The sequence below is a fragment of the Helianthus annuus genome, chromosome 7, assembly GCF_002127325.2.
Source record: "Helianthus annuus cultivar XRQ/B chromosome 7, HanXRQr2.0-SUNRISE, whole genome shotgun sequence".
Lineage (NCBI taxonomy): Eukaryota > Viridiplantae > Streptophyta > Magnoliopsida > Asterales > Asteraceae > Helianthus > Helianthus annuus.
The window spans coordinates 145866566-145886003 of record NC_035439.2 but is presented as its reverse complement, the minus strand read 5'-3'; the positions used below and the strand labels follow the sequence as shown (position 1 = coordinate 145886003).

The following is a 19438-nucleotide window of genomic DNA, read 5'->3' as shown; positions in this document are numbered from 1 at the left end:
AATGTAGTAGTGTACCCTTTACTATCTACCCCGATCATTCTAAGGTTCAGAAACTTATTCGTTATCTGCTCCTTTTCATTGGGAGGGCAGAATTATCTTTCTACCATATTTTTAAGCTCCTCCCATTCCATGTTGTATATCCTATCACTTCCCCTTGACTGGATGATAGTGTTCCACCATTCTAGGACTGAGTTTTTAAATAGATTCGAAGCAAACATTATCTTATCTTCTTCTGCACACTTGCTTATTTTTAAAACTGCCTCAGTTTTCTCTATCCGGCGTAGAGCTGCAATGGGTCCTTCATTGCCCGAGAATTCTATTGGTTTGCAGGACCAGAATTCTTTATAAGAACAACCATATGGCATGGTTCTTCTTCTTTTGGGAATGGGCACCTGAAGTACGGGTCCATTGTTCACGCTGTGCTCAGGTTCAGTTGGTCGCTTACTACTATGCTTACTTTTATTATTCGCTTCTTGAACATTTTGAATAATAAATGACATCGCATCTATGATTCCTTGTGCTACTATGTGTTTGATGGCACTATTATCCACATGATTTCCATTATTATTGTTGTTCGGATTCTCGTTACTCAGATTATTATTATTCGAGTTGCTGTCGTTCTGGATATTATCATTATGGTTTTCTTGATTCACTTCGTTGTCCATCTGAATTTTAAACATTTACCACATATTAATATTGCCAATAATATTTGAATATAGCCAATCACATGACACGCACTTTGGTCAAAAACGTCGAGCATTGCGACTTTACTCTATTCATATACTATGCATCTATTACACAGCAGTACTAAAATAAAAATTACAATACCGACTGAAATTCAAAACTACACTACTAGTAATAGACATCCGTAGTTTTTTTTCAAACACACATATTATATAATATATTATTATTATTATTATTGTTGTTGTTGTTGTTGTTGTTGTTGTTGTTGTTGTTGTTGTTGTTGTTGTTGTTGTTGTTGTTGTTGTTGTTGTTGTTGTTGTTGTTGTTGTTGTTGTTGTTGTTGTTGTTGTTGTTGTTGTTGTTGTTGTTGTTGTTGTTGTTGTTGTTGTTGTTGTTGTTGTTGTTGTTGTTGTTGTTGTTGTTGTTGTTGTTGTTGTTGTTGTTGTTGTTGTTGTTGTTGTTGTTGTTGTTGTTGTTGTTGTTGTTGTTGTTGTTGTTGTTGTTGTTGTTGTTGTTGTTGTTGTTGTTGTTGTTGTTGTTGTTGTTGTTGTTGTTGTTGTTGTTGTTGTTGTTGTTGTTGTTGTTGTTGTTGTTGTTGTTGTTGTTGTTGTTGTTGTTGTTGTTGTTGTTGTTGTTGTTGTTGTTGTTGTTGTTGTTGTTGTTGTTGTTGTTGTTGTGTTGTTGTTGTTGTTGTTGTTGTTGTTGTTGTTGTTGTTGTTGTTGTTGTTGTTGTTGTTGTTGTTGTTGTTGTTGTTGTTGTTGTTGTTGTTGTTGTTGTTGTTGTTGTTGTTGTTGTTGTTGTTGTTGTTGTTGTTGTTGTTGTTGTTGTTGTTGTTGTTGTTGTTGTTGTTGTTGTTGTTGTTGTTGTTGTTGTTGTTGTTGTTGTTGTTGTTGTTGTTGTTGTTGTTGTTGTTGTTGTTGTTGTTGTTGTTGTTGTTGTTGTTGTTGTTGTTGTTGTTGTTGTTGTTGTTGTTGTTGTTGTTGTTGTTGTTGTTGTTGTTGTTATTATTATTATTATTGTTATTATTTCTATCGTCTCCACCATCGATTCAAGGATATGGATTCATCCAGAAATCCATATTATGTTCATCGTATTTCCATACGAGACGTTCTCCCACCTACCGCATTCGTTCACTACTTTCTAAAATTTCCTCACCGAAAGTCCTAAGTTCTTGTACGTTTTCTGCACTCATTGGGGGTATAGGTTCTAGGACTGGGTTCGGAATCTGGGGTGTGGATTCTTGGTACGGGGGTAAAGGGGCCTGGTATGGGTAAGGATTCTCTAAAATCTCCCTAATGTATGCATCGTTATCGAAATAGGGATCTAGAGGGTCCAAACCTGGATAGGCTCCTAGATTGGGCATTGGTAAATCTTCATGTATCGGGTAGCGTTGCACATAGTCCCTAACATCATCCCACCAGGGGTCGTAATTTGGGTTTATGGGATTTGGTGCAGGTACCCTAGGTATTTCCTCAGGATTGAAATCATGCATTTCTACTTGGTTTTCAGGGTTTTCTATCTCCATTGATTGGTTAGGAATTGGTGGTTGCGGTTAGGGTGCTAGCATTTGTTCCAGGTTAGGGTCAGCTGCAGTGGTTGCTAAGATATGGAAATTAGCTAAGCTTCTATTAAGCATATCTTAGGCATGAGCATCGGTTTCTCTTTTAGCTGCGGCTAACAGTCTCTGTTCTTGCAACTTTTTCATACGCTTCCTATGCTCGTGTGCTCCCCTACTGAACCATCCCCTATTTTTCTGAGTAAATGGCTCTTCAGATTGAGCCTTAAACACGAATATTCCTTCTTATGTATCAACAGAGTACCCCGAGAGGGCAGGCTGAGAAGAGACACCTTTGCTCATAGGCGAACCAGACAATTGATGATACGCGTTAGATGGTCCTTGGTCGCTCACACTGTAAACTAACAAATAGTCAGATAACACATAACAAGAAAATATAATTATACATTTATTTTCTAACACTTTGAATTTTATTGTCAGCAGAACACTTCTGTGGCTGAATCAGTGGCTTAGCTCTGATACTACCTTCTGTCGCAACCCTCGATCCCAAATCCCCGGGAGCAGGCGGCCGCGAGCCAGTTTCGGTGGTATCCTGTTATTATGTAATTTGGCAGCGGAAAATTTTCATCCGGACCGTAGTTATGAAATATTTTATCAGAGCAAAATACCACATTTTCTTGACATTAAACACATGGGTAAAACCCAAGTTTTCGGTACACACATTTTTATAGGGATACACCCTATTTTATTGAATAAAAACATCTATTTTATTCTTAGGTAACTTTATTGCCACTTTTCCAAGCCTTCAGTGCTGTCCAGCTGGCTTTTATTTGGCTTTCATATTTTTTTTTACCTTAAACGCGTTTTAAAAACATTTTGTCAGTGAGAAATACTGGTGAGTGAATCCCAGTTTAATCAAGTTTAACTAAAAACCATTATACAGTATTGAGGGCGATCTCACAATTATATTTGTTTCCAAGTAATAACAATTAACATCCGTGGTACTGTCAAACCCAACTTATGGAAATGTTACTCCTTGACCAGGTGGTGACAAATTTTGTATACAAAACCCCAACATACTCATGATAATTGTATTCTTACAAATACTCAATAACTGCTTAATATATAATTAATCGTGTGAGGTTTTGTAAAAACAGTTAATAAAAGGAGGATTACTCACATTGCTGTCTTAGGATTATCAGTAAGAGTTTCCTGGGAATAATCTATAAATTACACAAATGCACGCGTGTTAGTATAATAACCCATTTTAACATTAGCAATACCCTCCCCGAGACGACATTCCAACGACTACGTCGGGCAAAACCACGACAGCCGTTACGGAACCCAAGATCAATCGGGCAGAGTATCTAATACGTATCCAGGGGTTATAATACTTAGCAGCTGTTTGTTTGCATTTTAACAGCATCTTAATACCCCCATGTCTGACCGGGTCAGATTTCAGAGTGTTTGTTTCATACCTCTTAAAACTTACCCAGCCTCTTATTATCCTCTGACCCAGTCATACATTACCATGAGTCTGACTGAGATCTGAATGGAATTTTGACAAGCTTGCCCTCATCCACACTGCCCCTTCATCTCCACACCTACCGAATCAACACAACCGCCACCACTGTCGGCTGGCCTAAACCCGTCGCCACCGGAGTCTTCACCGTCATCAACGTCAACGGCCACCGTCTCCGTCAAATCCAGTTCACCGGCGACCAGATCCATAAACATGGTGAGTTTGGGAGCTCCGATTCCAGCATGATGAGTTTGGGAGCTCCGATTCTGGCGTCTACTAAGAGCGAGGTTGGCGACGGTGGCTGGGGCGAAGGATTTCACGGAGAGAGTGGATATTGGAAGTGAAAGTGAGGCGCAGATGAGTTAAGGTTGTAAGAATGTTGATGTTGATGAGGTTCTTGTTGTTGTTGAAGATCAGTGGTGGGTGTTGTGGTGGTGCAACGGTGGTGGTGACGGTGTAGTGGTGGTGGTGACGGTGGAGGTGCAGTGGGAAGGTGGTGTTGATGGTGGGGGATGGAGATGGTTTGGAGGTGATAAATGACTGGAAAGGGGAAAAATGTGTATATGTATATAATAATAAAATGGTTTTTTTAATTAAAAGGGGTAAAAATGTCATTTTACACGGTCATTCAGATGTGCAACCAAACAGCACTTTACTGGTTCAACACTTACTGGTTCGGATCCTCTTACCCATTCAGACCTCTTATTCATTCAGCACTTATTGATTCAGATGTTGCCAAACAGCCCCTTACAACGGAGCAGAACCTCGCTATTAAGGGGGTATAATACCCGAGTATAGCTTATACTATCAGAAATTTGAGAGAGAATTGAAAGATTTTGGCGACGGAAACTGAAAGCCGATGCCCTTCTTATATAGTTGCTGAGTCTGGTCCTCTCGCAGCCCGCGTAACACAAGCACAGGACCTACGCGACCCGCGTTGACTCCAGGTCAACATGTAGCTTGTCCGGATCATCAGGTAGGCTTGCCGTGTGTTGGGCCACGTGGCAGCACCGAGTTGAGCCACCTTTTAAGTTCACACGACCCGCGTGAAGGTTGGGCTTAGGCTTACACGGCCCGTCTCAAGCCCAAACTTTCAATTTTTAATTAAGAGTAAACTGCCATTTTGGTCCCTGTGGTTTGGGCACTTTTGCATTCGAATCAAAGAACTCGCATTCGAATCTCTTGCTAACTCTCTCTCACCCCTAATGCTCGGAAACTTCATCCCTAAATTACCATAGTTGTAAGCAATAGTCGTCAGGGATACTTTCGCATTCGAAACCGGAGTAGCCGCCATCGTCTTTGTTTCATCGTCTCCGCCACCACCGCAACCGCCATTTTCCTAATCGAGTTTGATCTATGGAGGCTTTTTCGTCTTTTGAATGAAGAATCGGTGTAATACTCTCGGGTCTGGATCGAACCACCGGGGATTACTTCATACGAGATCCAACCGGCATCTAGTGAAAACCTTGGGTCAATATCACAGGATCTTCTACCGAACCCGTAATCGGCAATCTCAGACTTTGTTTCACGATACTGACGAGAATTCGATCTGAAATCTGGCTTTTTTGAGTGAGAATCGAGATCTATGTGATCTTGCATGGTTTTCAATTCTTCTTCTTCTTCTTCTTCAGTTGTTTCTTCTGATTCTTCAATTTCTAAAAAAAGAATTTAGATTGTGATATAAAAAAATAATTGCAGGTTTTTCGAAGAAGAATAGTTGTTGTTAAGTGAAGGATTAAGAGTTCGTATAGATTGGAGAAGAAAGATATTAGATTGTGATATGATAATCGAAGTTTAGATCATAGTCTACAGGTTACTAGTTGCTGAGTTGAATTGTTATTTGAATCCAATCGATATAAAAAAGAAGGGTTTATTGTTGTTTAGCGGTTATTGTAGTGAAGAAATTGTTTTGGAATTAACGAATCGATTAAGTCAAAATCAAAACTTGCAGATTGTTTAAATCATTGAAGAAGGGAAAGTGTAACGGTTGAGAGGGAAATTACCGTTTTACCCACATGTGCATTGCACATGACAGTTTTTAACTGAGATTTTAACCAGGTTTGGCCTAAAGGACAAAACGTGCAAGATTTTGAAAGATTAAGGAGACCGCCTGTAAACTTTTGGCCAAAAGGACAGTGTCTGCAATTTGATGTAAACATAAAGGACAAAACTTGTAATTTACTCTAGAAAAAATATTTTGGGAGTTTTTAATCCATGTTTGCATTTTCAAGCAATTCTAAAAAAAACTAAAAGAAATGCCATGTAGGATTGATTACACGTTAAATAGGTAAAATATATAGTATTAAAACCTCAAAGTAAACTTGAGTGACCTAATTGAAATAAATGTTTTTTTTTTTTTATAAATGATCTAATTCGAACAATTCTGAAAATTCGTTACTATTTTACGAAGTTATCTCAAAATTATTTGTTGGTGCACTTGTGTCTGTACTTTGTCTGTATTCGGTCTGTATATAAACGATGTCCTTGGTAGTCTGTAAGTTGACCAAGTCAACTATCCTCCTAGTTTGACTTGGCCAATAAGTTGAAAGATAAGTGTCTGTCTCGAAGGATAGCCTCGAAGGATACTGTTGATCCTTCGAGGTGCTCGAAAGATATGCTTCGAATATTAGACCTCGAAGGATCATCCTTCGAGGTCAATGCTCATCTTTCGAACATGTTGTGATCGATAGATGATCCTTCGGACCATCTATCAGATCCTTCGAGCAGACCTGCTGTATTAGGGTATATATACCCATGCAATGTGTTGAGTTCAGTAGATGCACACAGACAAGAGATAGAGAGCTTGAGAGCATTCTGCTGGAAACACACACACACACACTTGAGAGTTTACATCTTTGGTTTTGTAAACATTGTGCTTGTAACCGTAACCTTCGTACGTATTAATACAGTGGTGTTAATCGGTGAACTTTGTGTGTTCTTGTGTTTGTTCTTGCTTCATCCCGGTTTGCCTACTAGCTTGGATTCCGCACTCGCTAGTGGGTTAGTATAACAAGGTTTAGGTTGTTCTCGATCCTCCGAGAAAAGGGACCTACAAGTGGTATCAGAGCCTCGCTCTTTACCTTGTTTAAAACCGGTTTGTTCGAGTTCTTTGGTGTGTTTGGACACTTGGTTTAGCACTTGTTTTTGGTAGTTTCCTTGCATTTTGAAACTGAAAAACGGATACTAAACCTATCGGGAGTGTTCGGGGTCGGTTTGGGTAACATAAAAATCGTTTTTGTGAAACTTTGAACTTTCCGGCCATTCTTCCGGTTTGTCTCCGGTGACTGAACTTGAGGATAAGGTGTTTGCCATTTTGGGTAAATTTTTTTGAAAGTCAAATAGTTGGTGGAAAAGTTGGTGGCAGAACATCCTTTCTGCCGAAAGTTGGCTCACCAACCACATCAACTTTTCACCAACCTGTCGTACTTTTCGTCAGTGTGTCAGAGCATTCGAAAGATATCCTTCGACATCGAAAGATATCCTTCGACATCTTTCGATCAAAGGCAGCTCGAAAGATAAGCATCTTTCGTTTAGTCTTTCGAAGTCTAGGCATTATCTTTCGTTTCTGGAATCTTCTCGAAAGATAAGGATCGTTCGTGTTGGTGAATCTTTCGAGATTAGTGTTCGAAAGATAGGGATCTTTCATTGTGAATCTTTCGAGACCTGTGTTCGAAACATAAGGAGAATCTTTCGAAATCATCTTTCGAAAGATAAGGATCCTTCGTGTGATCAATCTTTCGAAATCAATCCTTCGAAGTCTTTGTTCGAAACTCAACAGGGATCTTTCGAACCTTGTTGATCATTCGAACAAGCATTGATCCTTCGAACAAGTCAGTATCTTTCGATTCTTAGTTGTTTGTATTTTTTTTAACAGTTTGTGGTGTGTAGGTTTGGTAATTAATATTTGATCAAAATGAGCTGTACAAGTCCATGGGATTGGAGTTTGGACTCACGAAACAATCAAGAGTTAGTGACTGCTGCAGATTGGGCAAAGAGTATGGTTCCACAGCCATCAATTAGTCCAAGTCAATGGGCTTTGGTATCCAATCAAAGTCAAAGTCTTCAGAACCTTCTGATTAGTGAAAGTGAAACTGGCAGCAACAATCGTCCACCTAAGTTGAACCATATGAACGATTTTCCATCATGGAAAAACCGTTTTCACACATATGTCCAAGGGCAAAGCACTGATCTTTGGACGTGTTTCATCAATGCGTTCAATACTAATCTTGAGACTGCTGCGTCAACTTCAGAAGGTTATGCAAATATGCTTGAAAATGACAAGAAGGCTTATGAATTGGAGAAAAAGGCCTTTGCCACACTTACTCAAGCACTCAACAAAGACATCTACCATCAGTTCTCATATTGCAAGACCACGAAAGCATTGTGGGATGCCTTAGTTGCTAGAGGAGAAGGCAATGCAGCTGCTCGAAAATCTCGGCATGATCTGTTGAAGAAAGAGTTTGAATCCTTTCAGTTTTTGGAAAACGAGACTCTGAATGATATGATCACACGTTTCTATCACTTGATTAGTGAGATGTGTGCTTATGGAGTTGTCGCTACTCAACAAGAAATGGTGAGTAGATTTGCTGACGCCTTACCTCCAAAGTGGAGTTCCTTCATTGAATTGTTGAAGCATACTGGAACTCTAGATCAAGTCAACATCTATGAGTTCATTCAAAAGCTGGAACATAAGAATGATGAAGAGATTAGGAAAGCAAGGCGTGCTCCAGCTCCTCAGAATACGGAAATGTATCTTCCAGGATTCGATGTTTTGGCAAGATCTGCTGCAGCTCAGCAACAGCAACCTAAGCTGCAGACTGCATTTGTGTCCAATACAAGTTCAAGTTCCTTTCCGTTTCCTCAGTCAACAGCTGCTCCACCACAACCTCAATTCGATCCGAGGTCCTACATTCCTGTTCCAACACAGCCACAACCACAACCTCAACAACAACAACAGCAAGCTCACTATACAAGCAATCCTCAACCTCAACCTCAAAGTCATCACACAATCCGAGTCGACAACTCAAATCTTTCACACCTTAGTATTGAAGTTGCTAAAGAACATATGGAGATTATCAACACCATGGTCAGTGCATACTGTGGTTTGGTAGCAGGTCAGCTTGGAAACATCAACATGACCAATGAAGATTATGATCAGATCGACAAGGAAGAAATGGAGTTGATGGATATTAAATGGGCTTTTGCTAGTGCGGTTAGAAGGGCAAAAGATTTCATGGCACGAACTGGAAGAACTTCGTTGGAAGGAAAGAAAAACACGAAGTATGGGTTTGATATTAATGCCGTCACGTGCTTTAACTGTGGCGAGAAAGGGCACTTTAAACGTGAGTGCACTCGACCAACAAAACACGGCAATCACAACCCTTTCAGAAACCAGACGAATGTGAATGCCCAACAAGAAAACCGTGAACGGAGGATGGTGGCAGTGAACAACAATCAGGGACAGCCTGGAACTACCAATCACAATCGGGCTTTGGCTGTTCAAGCTGATGAAGGATGTGACTGGTCAGTTCAGTTTGGTGAAGGTGATCAGGGAAGTGGAACTGCACTGTATGCTAAGGTCATCGAGCAGGTTCAAAAAGAAGAATCTTCTGGAAGCGATGACAGTTCTGGTTATTCTGGCAGTTCGGATGAAGAAGGCTCTGTTTCTGGGGATAATCACTCAGAGCCTGATGAGGAAGAAAGTGAAGATATTCAGGATCTTCTGAATGAAGCTGATGAGCTTAAATGTCAGAAATCAATTCTGATCAGGAAGGCTGCTGCTACATCAACGGAAATGGAAAAGCTATTTTCTGAAGATGGAGCTTTTTCTTTTCAATCTGCCTTTATGGCAAACGGCTCAGCCTCTACTAGTCAGGTAACTTCTGAACCTCCTGCTCCTATTATTTGTAAATCATGTGCAGAGATGAAGCTTGAATCAGAAAAGCTTCATAGTCATAACCAGAATTTGGTTATTGAACTATCGAAATGCAAAGAGGCAAACATGGCTTTAACCCGGAATGAAAAAGAATTTAAATCTGTAATAGAAACTTTAAAGAAAAATGTGTCCGAGGTTAACAAAGTAGTTTACCACAAGCAAGTGAGTATAAATGAATATATTAACACTGTGGAAGAAACTAAAAAGCAATTAGCCATTGCCCAATGCGAACATGATGCGATCAAACAGAAATTGGATAGTTATTCTAACTCCCGATTTGTACTTGATCACATCATCGATGTTCAACAACTAAAAGGAAACCAGAAAGGCATAGGGTATAACAAATGTCCGCCCCCCTTGATGAACAACTATACCAAGATGCCTGATGAGGAAGAAATGCCTCGGTATGAACCCAGTGTGCCTCTTGATGTTGAGGAGTTTACTACTGGCCTTGGGTTCAAACCGGACAATTCTTCAAACACAGCCTCTAAGGAACAAGAAGCTTCACCATCCATGAAGCAAAGTCCTCCAATTATCGAGGACTATGAGACATCGGATGATGAATCAGATGTGGCTGTAAGTGATCAGGATAAATCACTTAGCAAGATGAAAGGAGTAGATATTCCACGAGAGAATCACATCCTTTGTGATCCTGATACTCCTGAGGTTCCATCTGTCAAAAAGCAAGTGATTGATCCTGTCAAAGTCGATGAGAAAGATGTGTCTACTGTTAAAAGCAGTAATGTGTTGTACACTTTGGTTGGAGATAATAAAATCTACTCAGATCATGTTTTTCCAATTAAAAATGTAAATAAATCTTTGATTGACAAAGTCTTTGAAGACAATACAAACAAATTTTTGGGAAAAACACTTCCGGGAATTGTGGTAACACAATGTGATCCAATTCCTAAGGCTGAGATTAGAAAACAGTTTGGTAATCAAAAATCTTCAACCACTCAACAACCGACTGCTTCTAAGGGTAAACAACCACAACGAGCTCCAAAGCCAAAGGCTAAGGTTGAATCAAAAGGAGCTCGTTACATGAAGAAAGGAAAAGATGTTAAATTTGTAGCATCAAGAGGTACAGATAAAATTGAGACTTTTGAAAACAAATCAAACACTGATTTCGTACAAAAAGTCAAGATTTTGAAACGTAACAGTGATAACAATTACACCCAACACACAAACGGGTGTGATGAACGAGCAAGTACCTCAGGTTCTACAAGTTCAACATCTGGTAGTCGATCAAGTTCTCCTAAGTCTGTTGAAAGGAGAACTTGTTTCAAATGTGGAGAAATTGGGCACATTATCAGAAACTGCCCTAATGCTCCAAAGAAGAAATTTATTGAGAAAACTCCACCTGAAACAGTTCACCCTCAACGTCGATCAGTTTCACCTAAACAAGATAAACGAACGGTAAAAGAACAAGAAACTAAACAACGACGTAAAAACATAAAAACTGTTGAAAAAGCTTTAAAATCTGAAGTTAAAACAGTGCAAAAGGAACCAATTGTGTCACAACCTGTAAAACCAGAATCTTCAAAAACTGGTAGGGACAGACAAACTTGGTTACCTAAGTCGGGTGACAATTCAGGGGGAGCAGTTGTTCTTGAAAACCATCAAGAGATAGAGCTTACGTATCGTGATGCCAAGGGACGACCCAAGACCACTAAGGCTTGGGTCCCCATTCTCAACTGATGTGTTTATTTGACGTGTGCAGGATGTTCTAGGAGGAACTATTAATAGTCATTGGATTGTTGATAGTGGAGCATCCAGGCACATGACTGGCGACTTACGGCTCCTATACGACGTGAGAAATATTAGAGGAGGGTATGTTGCTTTTGCGGGTGATAAAGGAGGGTACATCACTGGAGAAGGAAGTATCTCCAATGGTATCGTGTGCTTTGACAAGATCAATTATGTGAAGCAAATTGATCACAATCTTCTGAGTGTGTCGCAAATCTGCGATAAAAAGTTCTCAGTGATTTTTGATGATGCTGGCTGTTATGTGCTGAAGCCTGGATTCAAAATTCCACAAGAATGGATTCTCTTATCGGCTCCGAGAGTTAATGATCTTTATATTCTCGACATGAGCCAGGCGATTACTACATCTGCACAAGTCACTTGCTTTGTCTCAAAAGCCACAGAAAAGGAGTCTATATCTTGGCACAGAAGAATGGGACACATTCACTTGAGAAAGATGAACCATTTGGTGAAAAATAATCTTGTGAATGGTGTGCCTGTAAGAAGTTTTCATCTACAAGATATATGTGTCTCGTGCCAAAAGGGGAAGCAAACGAAGAAGTCTCACCCTTTGAAGAAAATCAACACTGTCAGCATGCCTCTCGAACGTCTTCATATGGACCTTTTTGGACCTATGAAGCACAAGACAACGTTTGGTGATGCTTATTGTTTAGTAGTTACTGATGACTACTCTAGATTTTCTTGGGTATCTTTTATGGCACACAAGAGTGAAACTCCTGGCATCCTCAAGGATCTTCTTACAATGTTGGAGAATCTCTATACATTGAAAGTTAAAAGGATCCGAAGCGACAATGGAACTGAATTCAAGAATCAAGTTATGGATGAGTTTTGTACTTCTAAAGGCATTCTTCATGAGTACAGTTCTCGTTATACTCCACAACAAAATGGTGTCGCTGAGAGGAAGAATCGGACGATCATAGAAACTGCAAGAACAATGTTAGTAGAGTCGGAACTCCCTATTCAATTCTGGGGAGAGGCTGTATCGACTGCTTGCTACACGTTGAACAGAGTTCTTACAGTAAAGAGACATGGCAAGACTTGCTTCGAACTCCTTCAGAGAAGGAAACCGGATCTTTCTTACCTTGAACCGTTTGGTGCTCCCTGTACGATGATTGAGCCGGATGGAAAGTTTGGTGCAAAAGCTATCGAGGGTTTCTTCCTTGGATATGCTACTCCGAATTTTCGTGTTTGGAATCTAGCTACCAAAAAGATTGAGCTTTGGAGCGAAGTTAGGGTTCAAAGGTACACGAGTCCTGTTAGGGCTCCGGGTGATCCGTGGATGTTCGATTATGATGGGCTATTTGACTCCTTTAATCTGCCAACCTTTGACGAAGAATCAGCAGCGGCTCGGATGTTGTTGGAAAGTGACAACGCTGCTGTCTCGCCTTTGGTTAGACCTATTGTGGTTGACCCTCAAGCTTCTTCGTCAGTCAACAATATGGTTCAAAATGAGGTTTATGAAGATGCTGCTGATTATAATGACTCTTCTGAAGATGATGAATATCATGATGCAGCCGAAGGATCTTCAGCTCCAGCTGCTCCTGTTCAAGGTGCCTCTGGTGATACACCTCATACGCAGAATGTCGATACTGCTGAAGGGAATGCATCCACTTCTAACCACATTCCTGGTGTGGAGTTGGTTGTCGATCTTAATCTGAATAATTTGGGTATCAATGCTCGTGTACCGGATAATCCTGAAATGAGGATTCACGATACCCATCCCCAGCAGAATATCATAGGAGATGTCCATCGCGGTGTGCAGACGCGTAATCAGCTGAGAAACAACCGGAATGCTGGTTTGTATTCAGCTATAAGAGAATCTGGTCAACAAAATGACTGGTCCTTCGCGTGTTACGTGTCACAAGAAGAACCAAAGTCGTGGAAAGAAGCATTGAAAGACAGTGCTTGGGTTGAAGCCATGCAGGAAGAATTACAGCAATTTCACAAGCTGGGTGTTTGGAAGCTTGTTGAAAAGCCTGAGAACTACAAGAAGATTGGCACTCGATGGGTCTTCAAATGCAAGAAAGACGACCGTGGAGTGGTTATTCGAAACAAAGCTCGTTTAGTCGTTCAAGGTTTTCGTCAGATAGAAGGGATCGACTATAACGAAGTCTATGCACCAGTTGCACGTCTGGAAGCTATTCGGATCTTTCTGGCTTATGCCTCATTCAAAGGATTCAAGGTTTACCAGATGGACGTCAAAAGTGCATTTCTACATGGTGTGGTTGAAGAAGAGGTATATGTCGAACAACCTCCAGGTTTTGAAGATCCTGTTCATCCCGATCGGGTTTGGTTGCTCAACAAAGCTCTCTATGGTCTTCATCAAGCGCCACGAGCTTGGTATGCAACCTTATCTACATATCTGCTGGAGAACGGTTTTCGAAGAGGTCTTATCGATTGTACTCTCTTTATCAAAGAACAAGATGGAGATCTTCTTCTGGTTCAGGTATATGTTGATGATATTATTTTTGGTTCTACTAATGATGTTTTGTGTAGGAATTTCGAGCGCATCATGCAGGATAAGTTCGAGATGAGTGCTATGGGGGAAATGAATTTCTTTTTGGGCCTACAAGTGCAACAAACGGAGTCTGGGATATTCATCCATCAGACTAAATATGTTGGAGACATCTTGAGCCGTTTCCAGATGTCCGATGCAACGCCCATTGGTACCCCACTGCCGACTAATCACGGAATTACTCCTGACTTGAAGGGTGAACCTGTTAGCCCTTCATACTATCGCGCGATGATCGGATCCCTTATGTACCTCACAGCATCAAGGCCAGATATAATGTACCCAACGTGCCTACTTGCCAGATATCAAGTTAACCCGAAGGCCTCACATCTTGCAGCTGTCAAAAGGATTTTTCGTTATTTGAAGGCTTACCCCGACACCGGTCTGTGGTATCCTAGGGATAATAACTTTGACTTGATCGCATTCAGTGATTCTGATTTTGGCGGATGTAAAATCGACGGCAAATCCACAACGGCTGGATGTCAGTTTTTAGGAAATCGCCTAGTCACATGACAGTGCAAGAAGCAGACGTGTGTCGCTACATCAACATGCGAAGCTGAATACATTGCTGCCTCAAGTTGTTGTTCACAAATTCTTTGGATCCAACAACAATTGCGGGACTACGGTTTTGAATTCCTAACTACTCCTATATACGTTGATAATTCTGCTGCTTTAGATATCACTAAAAATCCTGTGCAGCATTCAAAGACCAAACACATCGAAATCAAATATCACTTCATACGTGATTGCTTTGAGAAAAGGCTAATCGATGTTGTTAAGGTCCACACCGATGACCAACGTGCCGACTTATTTACCAAAGCTTTTGACAAATCTAGATTTGACTTCTTATTATTGGTGAATGGCATTAAGGTCAAGCAAGAGTAAACCAACATCGGAAAATCATTTTTGTAAATATCTTTGTGTGTTTTTAAATTTATCTTAGTTTGTTGATTTTAGGGGGAGTAAATCCAAAAATCGGAAAATACAAAAACATCGAAAAATTTCAAAAACACAAAAACAATAGAAAAACAAAAATGAGTTTCCTGGCGAGCAAAAGAGAAAATGATAGTACATCAGTGGTCTATCCAAACCTCTTTAAACCTTAAATGAAAAACGATAAGCAGCTCTATATAAGATGTATCGGTAGGCTCACAATCATTTTAAAGTGTGCAGGGTGATATAAATCTTAATCGACTGAAGACCAGGTGGGAACCATTCATTGGCATATGGTCTGAGTACCGAAATTTCGTTTGATAGATTGCCGAGGTTCTGAGATATTCGGTCTTTATGCTGCTTATCATCTGGGTATCATGGTTGTATCTTTTACCGAAAAATAACGGGGACGCAAGTCTAGATCTTCCATGATACTATACATACGTGTACATATTACATACTGCATTCGACCTCAATAAGTGATAAACAATCACATGTCCAAAATAAATAAGTGATAAAATATCACATTTATCCGGGTGTCAAGTTCGTCTCTCTGCTGTACGGAAGTACTGACCTGTTCACGGACTTGCACCTGTGCCCTCATGCATACGAAAATCAAGTTCCTCATCAATAAGTGATTATATCACAAAGGACTTGTTCTCAAATCAAAATAAGTGAGTATCTCACAATTTATACGGTCAAACAGATGATAATCGGTATACTCACCGGTAAGATGAACTCTCGTGCATACCTTGATACGGGAATGTGTCGTGATGTGGATGAACACCGGTCGGTAAGTATAAATCATACCTTAACGTATCCTCTAAACATGATTACATCTGATAAGTTGAGCTTAAGTGGACAACAATACCGATAATTGTTATAGGATGCTTATCTTAATATTAACTAACTGAACAACAAGAGTGTTTTGGCATGACCGTACACTGATATGATTCTCTTACCCTCGAAACTCGCAAAAAGAATGTCTGTATATATTTATTTACTGCTTAACTTTTATTATTTCTTTTAAACAGTTTCGTCGTTTGGTGCATATCAGCACGACATTAGCGGTGATGTCGTTTGATAACACTCAAAGGATTTTAAATTGTTGTCTTTTACTTTCAAAAATATCAAAAAGATTTTAGGCGTGTTTTAATATAAACTTTATTAAAGCCAAAAAGATTTTCTTTCTACTTTATTTTCGATCGTACGATGTTGGAGCTCGAGTCTTCGTTACCTGTAACCTGAACGAAAACCGAACTGACTAAATCTTCATAAACGGTCGAAATTTGCAAGTTTTGAAAGTTAAAGACTTAAATTGACAAATTTATTAAACTTTCAAACTGTCGGACGGTGTTTGATTGTGACATGGTCATTCGTGTGTCATTTGCTTATACTATGTTCCAAGCAGTTGTTCTCATTACGCGTTTAGATTTCTTGCATGTGCAGATTCTAAAGGCTAGGAGAACATGGTCGATGACAAGCTTTGGAATGAAGACACGATGAGAAGGCGCTCAAAAGATGAAGATGATTGAGTAGCCGCTGACCATCATCAACACCACAAGGATCTCACTTCATAAAGTTAAAGTATTTCACGAGCATAACTCAAGGGGGAGCTTATGTTAAGGGGGAGTTTGTCAACACACTTCCTACATGATACGGGTAGTTTGTTGATACACTCTCTGCTTTCAAGACGTGAAGACTTTGAAGATCCTCCGACATTGAAGACTTGAAAGGACATCAGAGTTTTGGTAACTCGAAGACCAAAGACCGTCGAAGTTCGAGACGAGTCTACAACTATAGAAGACAAAAGACAAAGCTACAGCCAAGGGGGAGTTTGTTGGTGTACTTGTGTCTGTACTTTGTCTGTATTCGGTCTGTATATAAACGATGTCCTTGGTAGTCTGTAAGTTGACCAAGTCAACTATCCTCCTAGTTTGACTTGGCCAATAAGTTGAAAGATAAGTGTCTGTCTCGAAGGATAGCCTCGAAGGATACTGTTGATCCTTCGAGGTGCTCGAAAGATATGCTTCGAATATTAGACCTCGAAGGATCATCCTTCGAGGTCAATGCTCATCTTTCGAACATGTTGTGATCGATAGATGATCCTTCGGACCATCTATCAGATCCTTCGAGCAGACCTGCTGTATTAGGGTATATATACCCATGCAATGTGTTGAGTTCAGTAGATGCACACAGACAAGAGATAGAGAGCTTGAGAGCATTCTGCTGGAAACACACACACACACACTTGAGAGTTTACATCTTTGGTTTTGTAAACATTGTGCTTGTAACCGTAACCTTCATACGTATTAATACAGTGGTGTTAATCGGTGAACTTTGTGTGTTCTTGTGTTTGTTCTTGCTTCATCCCGGTTTGCCTACTAGCTTGGATTCCGCACTCGCTAGTGGGTTAGTATAACAAGGTTTAGGTTGTTCTCGATCCTCCGAGAAAAGGGACCTACATTATTAACTAATTCAACTTGTTTAATAACCATTATTCTTAGGGAAACTTAATAGAATAATAACTAGGTTTGCTTTCCGTTCAACTAAAGTCATTCAACTTTGATTTAGCGTCCTAATTTTATGCAATTAATAGGTTATTAGGTTATCATAACGATGTGTCAGGATACATGCTTATGTGGATTTTACGATCAATGATATTTTCGAAATTAAGAAAATTTGAGTTGCTTTTACCATTTAGTTTATACTTTAGGGAAAATTAAAAATCAATCAAAGTTAACCAAGAAATTTCTAATTTAGACATTGAGTACATTTAGTCGGCACTTTACACCAAAATCAAGGGCTTAGCCGGCTTTTTTTTTTTTTTAGCAAAATCTTGGGCTTAGCTGGCTTTCTTTTACCAAAAATCTTACTCGTCTAAGTTGACGGAGCTTGTGTGAGGACTTTTAATCGGAAGAAATGAGGGGTGATTGTTTTGGTGAAAGGTAATTCCCACGTCTCTTTTCGAAATAATTTTGACTTATCTTAATGATTATCCATTCACCTATTTTAAGGCTTTAATGTTTATAGTTAGATGTATTTTGGGCTTTTAGCCCTATCTTTAACCTAAATGGATAAATTGTCTAGCCCATATAATTGACCCATTTTTCTGACCTGGGTTCTAGTCCAAATATTCGCGTGCCTTATTTGGACTTTGGAGGACAATAAAAGGCCCACCCTTTTGTTTGCAATGTTAATGGGTCGGATACCCAAATCAGTTTCATCATTGTGGAATTCCCTTTCATCTCCTCTAACCAGCCTCTCTGTTCTTTTTTTTTTTCTCTCTATTTCTTCTTACCACAACCAGCCACAACCAGAAACCACCATCGCATGGCTTCAACTGAGCAACTTTTGATGAAGCAACGACCGTACAACCCATTACCACCTCCGCTATAATTCTATAAACACCGTCACCGGTAGATATTTTGTCCTTTGTTTATTTGGAGATTTGTGCTTGAATTGAGACTTGATCCTTTGATTCGGTAAATGACATGATAGATGGTTTGTTCTCCAACTCATCAATAGCAAGGCTTCGACTGTCGATCGGTCGTCGCAATTTTGTGTGCCCGGTGAATTTCTCCACCAATTTGCCTTTCTCGGTTCGACTGGTGATTATTGCCGTCCTCAATTTATGCTTTTTGTTTCTTGCCCTTTGTTGTTTTTTTTCCACAATTCCGGTTGGTGTAGCTGGTTTTTAGAGTGATTCCTTTGAATATCATTTGGTTGTTTTATTGATTCCCCTCTTGTCTTGAGAAGGGCCCCTAATCTCTACAAATAAATGAATAAAATCGAAGCATGTGAAGAAGATGAGCTACGGGCCGATGACGACTAGCGGTACAACGGCGGAATCAAGTGACGATGGTGGTTTCGATGTTGAATTGGATCTGCATAATGTTTTTTTCTAGCCGGCGTCAAGGTTTTAATCTCTTCTGTTGTTTCTTTTGGTAACTTATTGAATGTTGATCGACGTCCTAATTTTTATTGTAGAATTGAAATTTATTTTGTTATAGCGTGATGGTGATGAACTGTGAGGTAGGGAATAGCATTTGGTACCGGATACCGGTACCGTACTGTATGGGATATATTTGGTACTGGTACCCGCTTTCCCCTTTTTTCGGTACCGGTACCGGTATTTACGGGTAATACATCGGTAAATACCGGTACCGAACCGGTACCCATTTTTCCCGTTTTTCGGTACCAAACGGGTACCGTGCTCATCTCTACTGTGAGTTACTGGTATTGGGACTAATTTTCTTGCTTCAAGTGGGATACTATAAGTGTTTTACTCACCTATTTGCCTGGCCTTTTTGTGTTTGGTCACTCAGACGGCGGTGAAAGAGAGGGTAGAGCCGATGGTGACATAGACGAGTAGAGAACTGATGATCAGCAGCTGCAGTAACAAACAGTCGCCGCCGAACGCCGATTCATCTCCATTGTCGTTGTATGTGGCCACTGATTAGAACCTAATTGCGATGGACACCCGCATCTTATTAATCAAAGTAAAATCTTTTAATGTACTTGCATTTAAAAGGTGGCCTTTGGGTTAGTAGATAATGTGTCTTAAGCAA

At 40.0% G+C, this 19438-nt stretch overlaps 1 long non-coding RNA gene across 1 annotated transcript; it reads left to right on the top strand.

Annotated features, from left to right (window-relative positions):
• Positions 1 to 18306: 18306 nt before the first annotated feature.
• LOC110867521 lies at positions 18307 to 19438 on the top strand. Its single transcript, XR_002551659.2, has 2 exons — positions 18307 to 18786; positions 19196 to 19438. It is a non-coding gene; the product is annotated as an uncharacterized LOC110867521 (long non-coding RNA).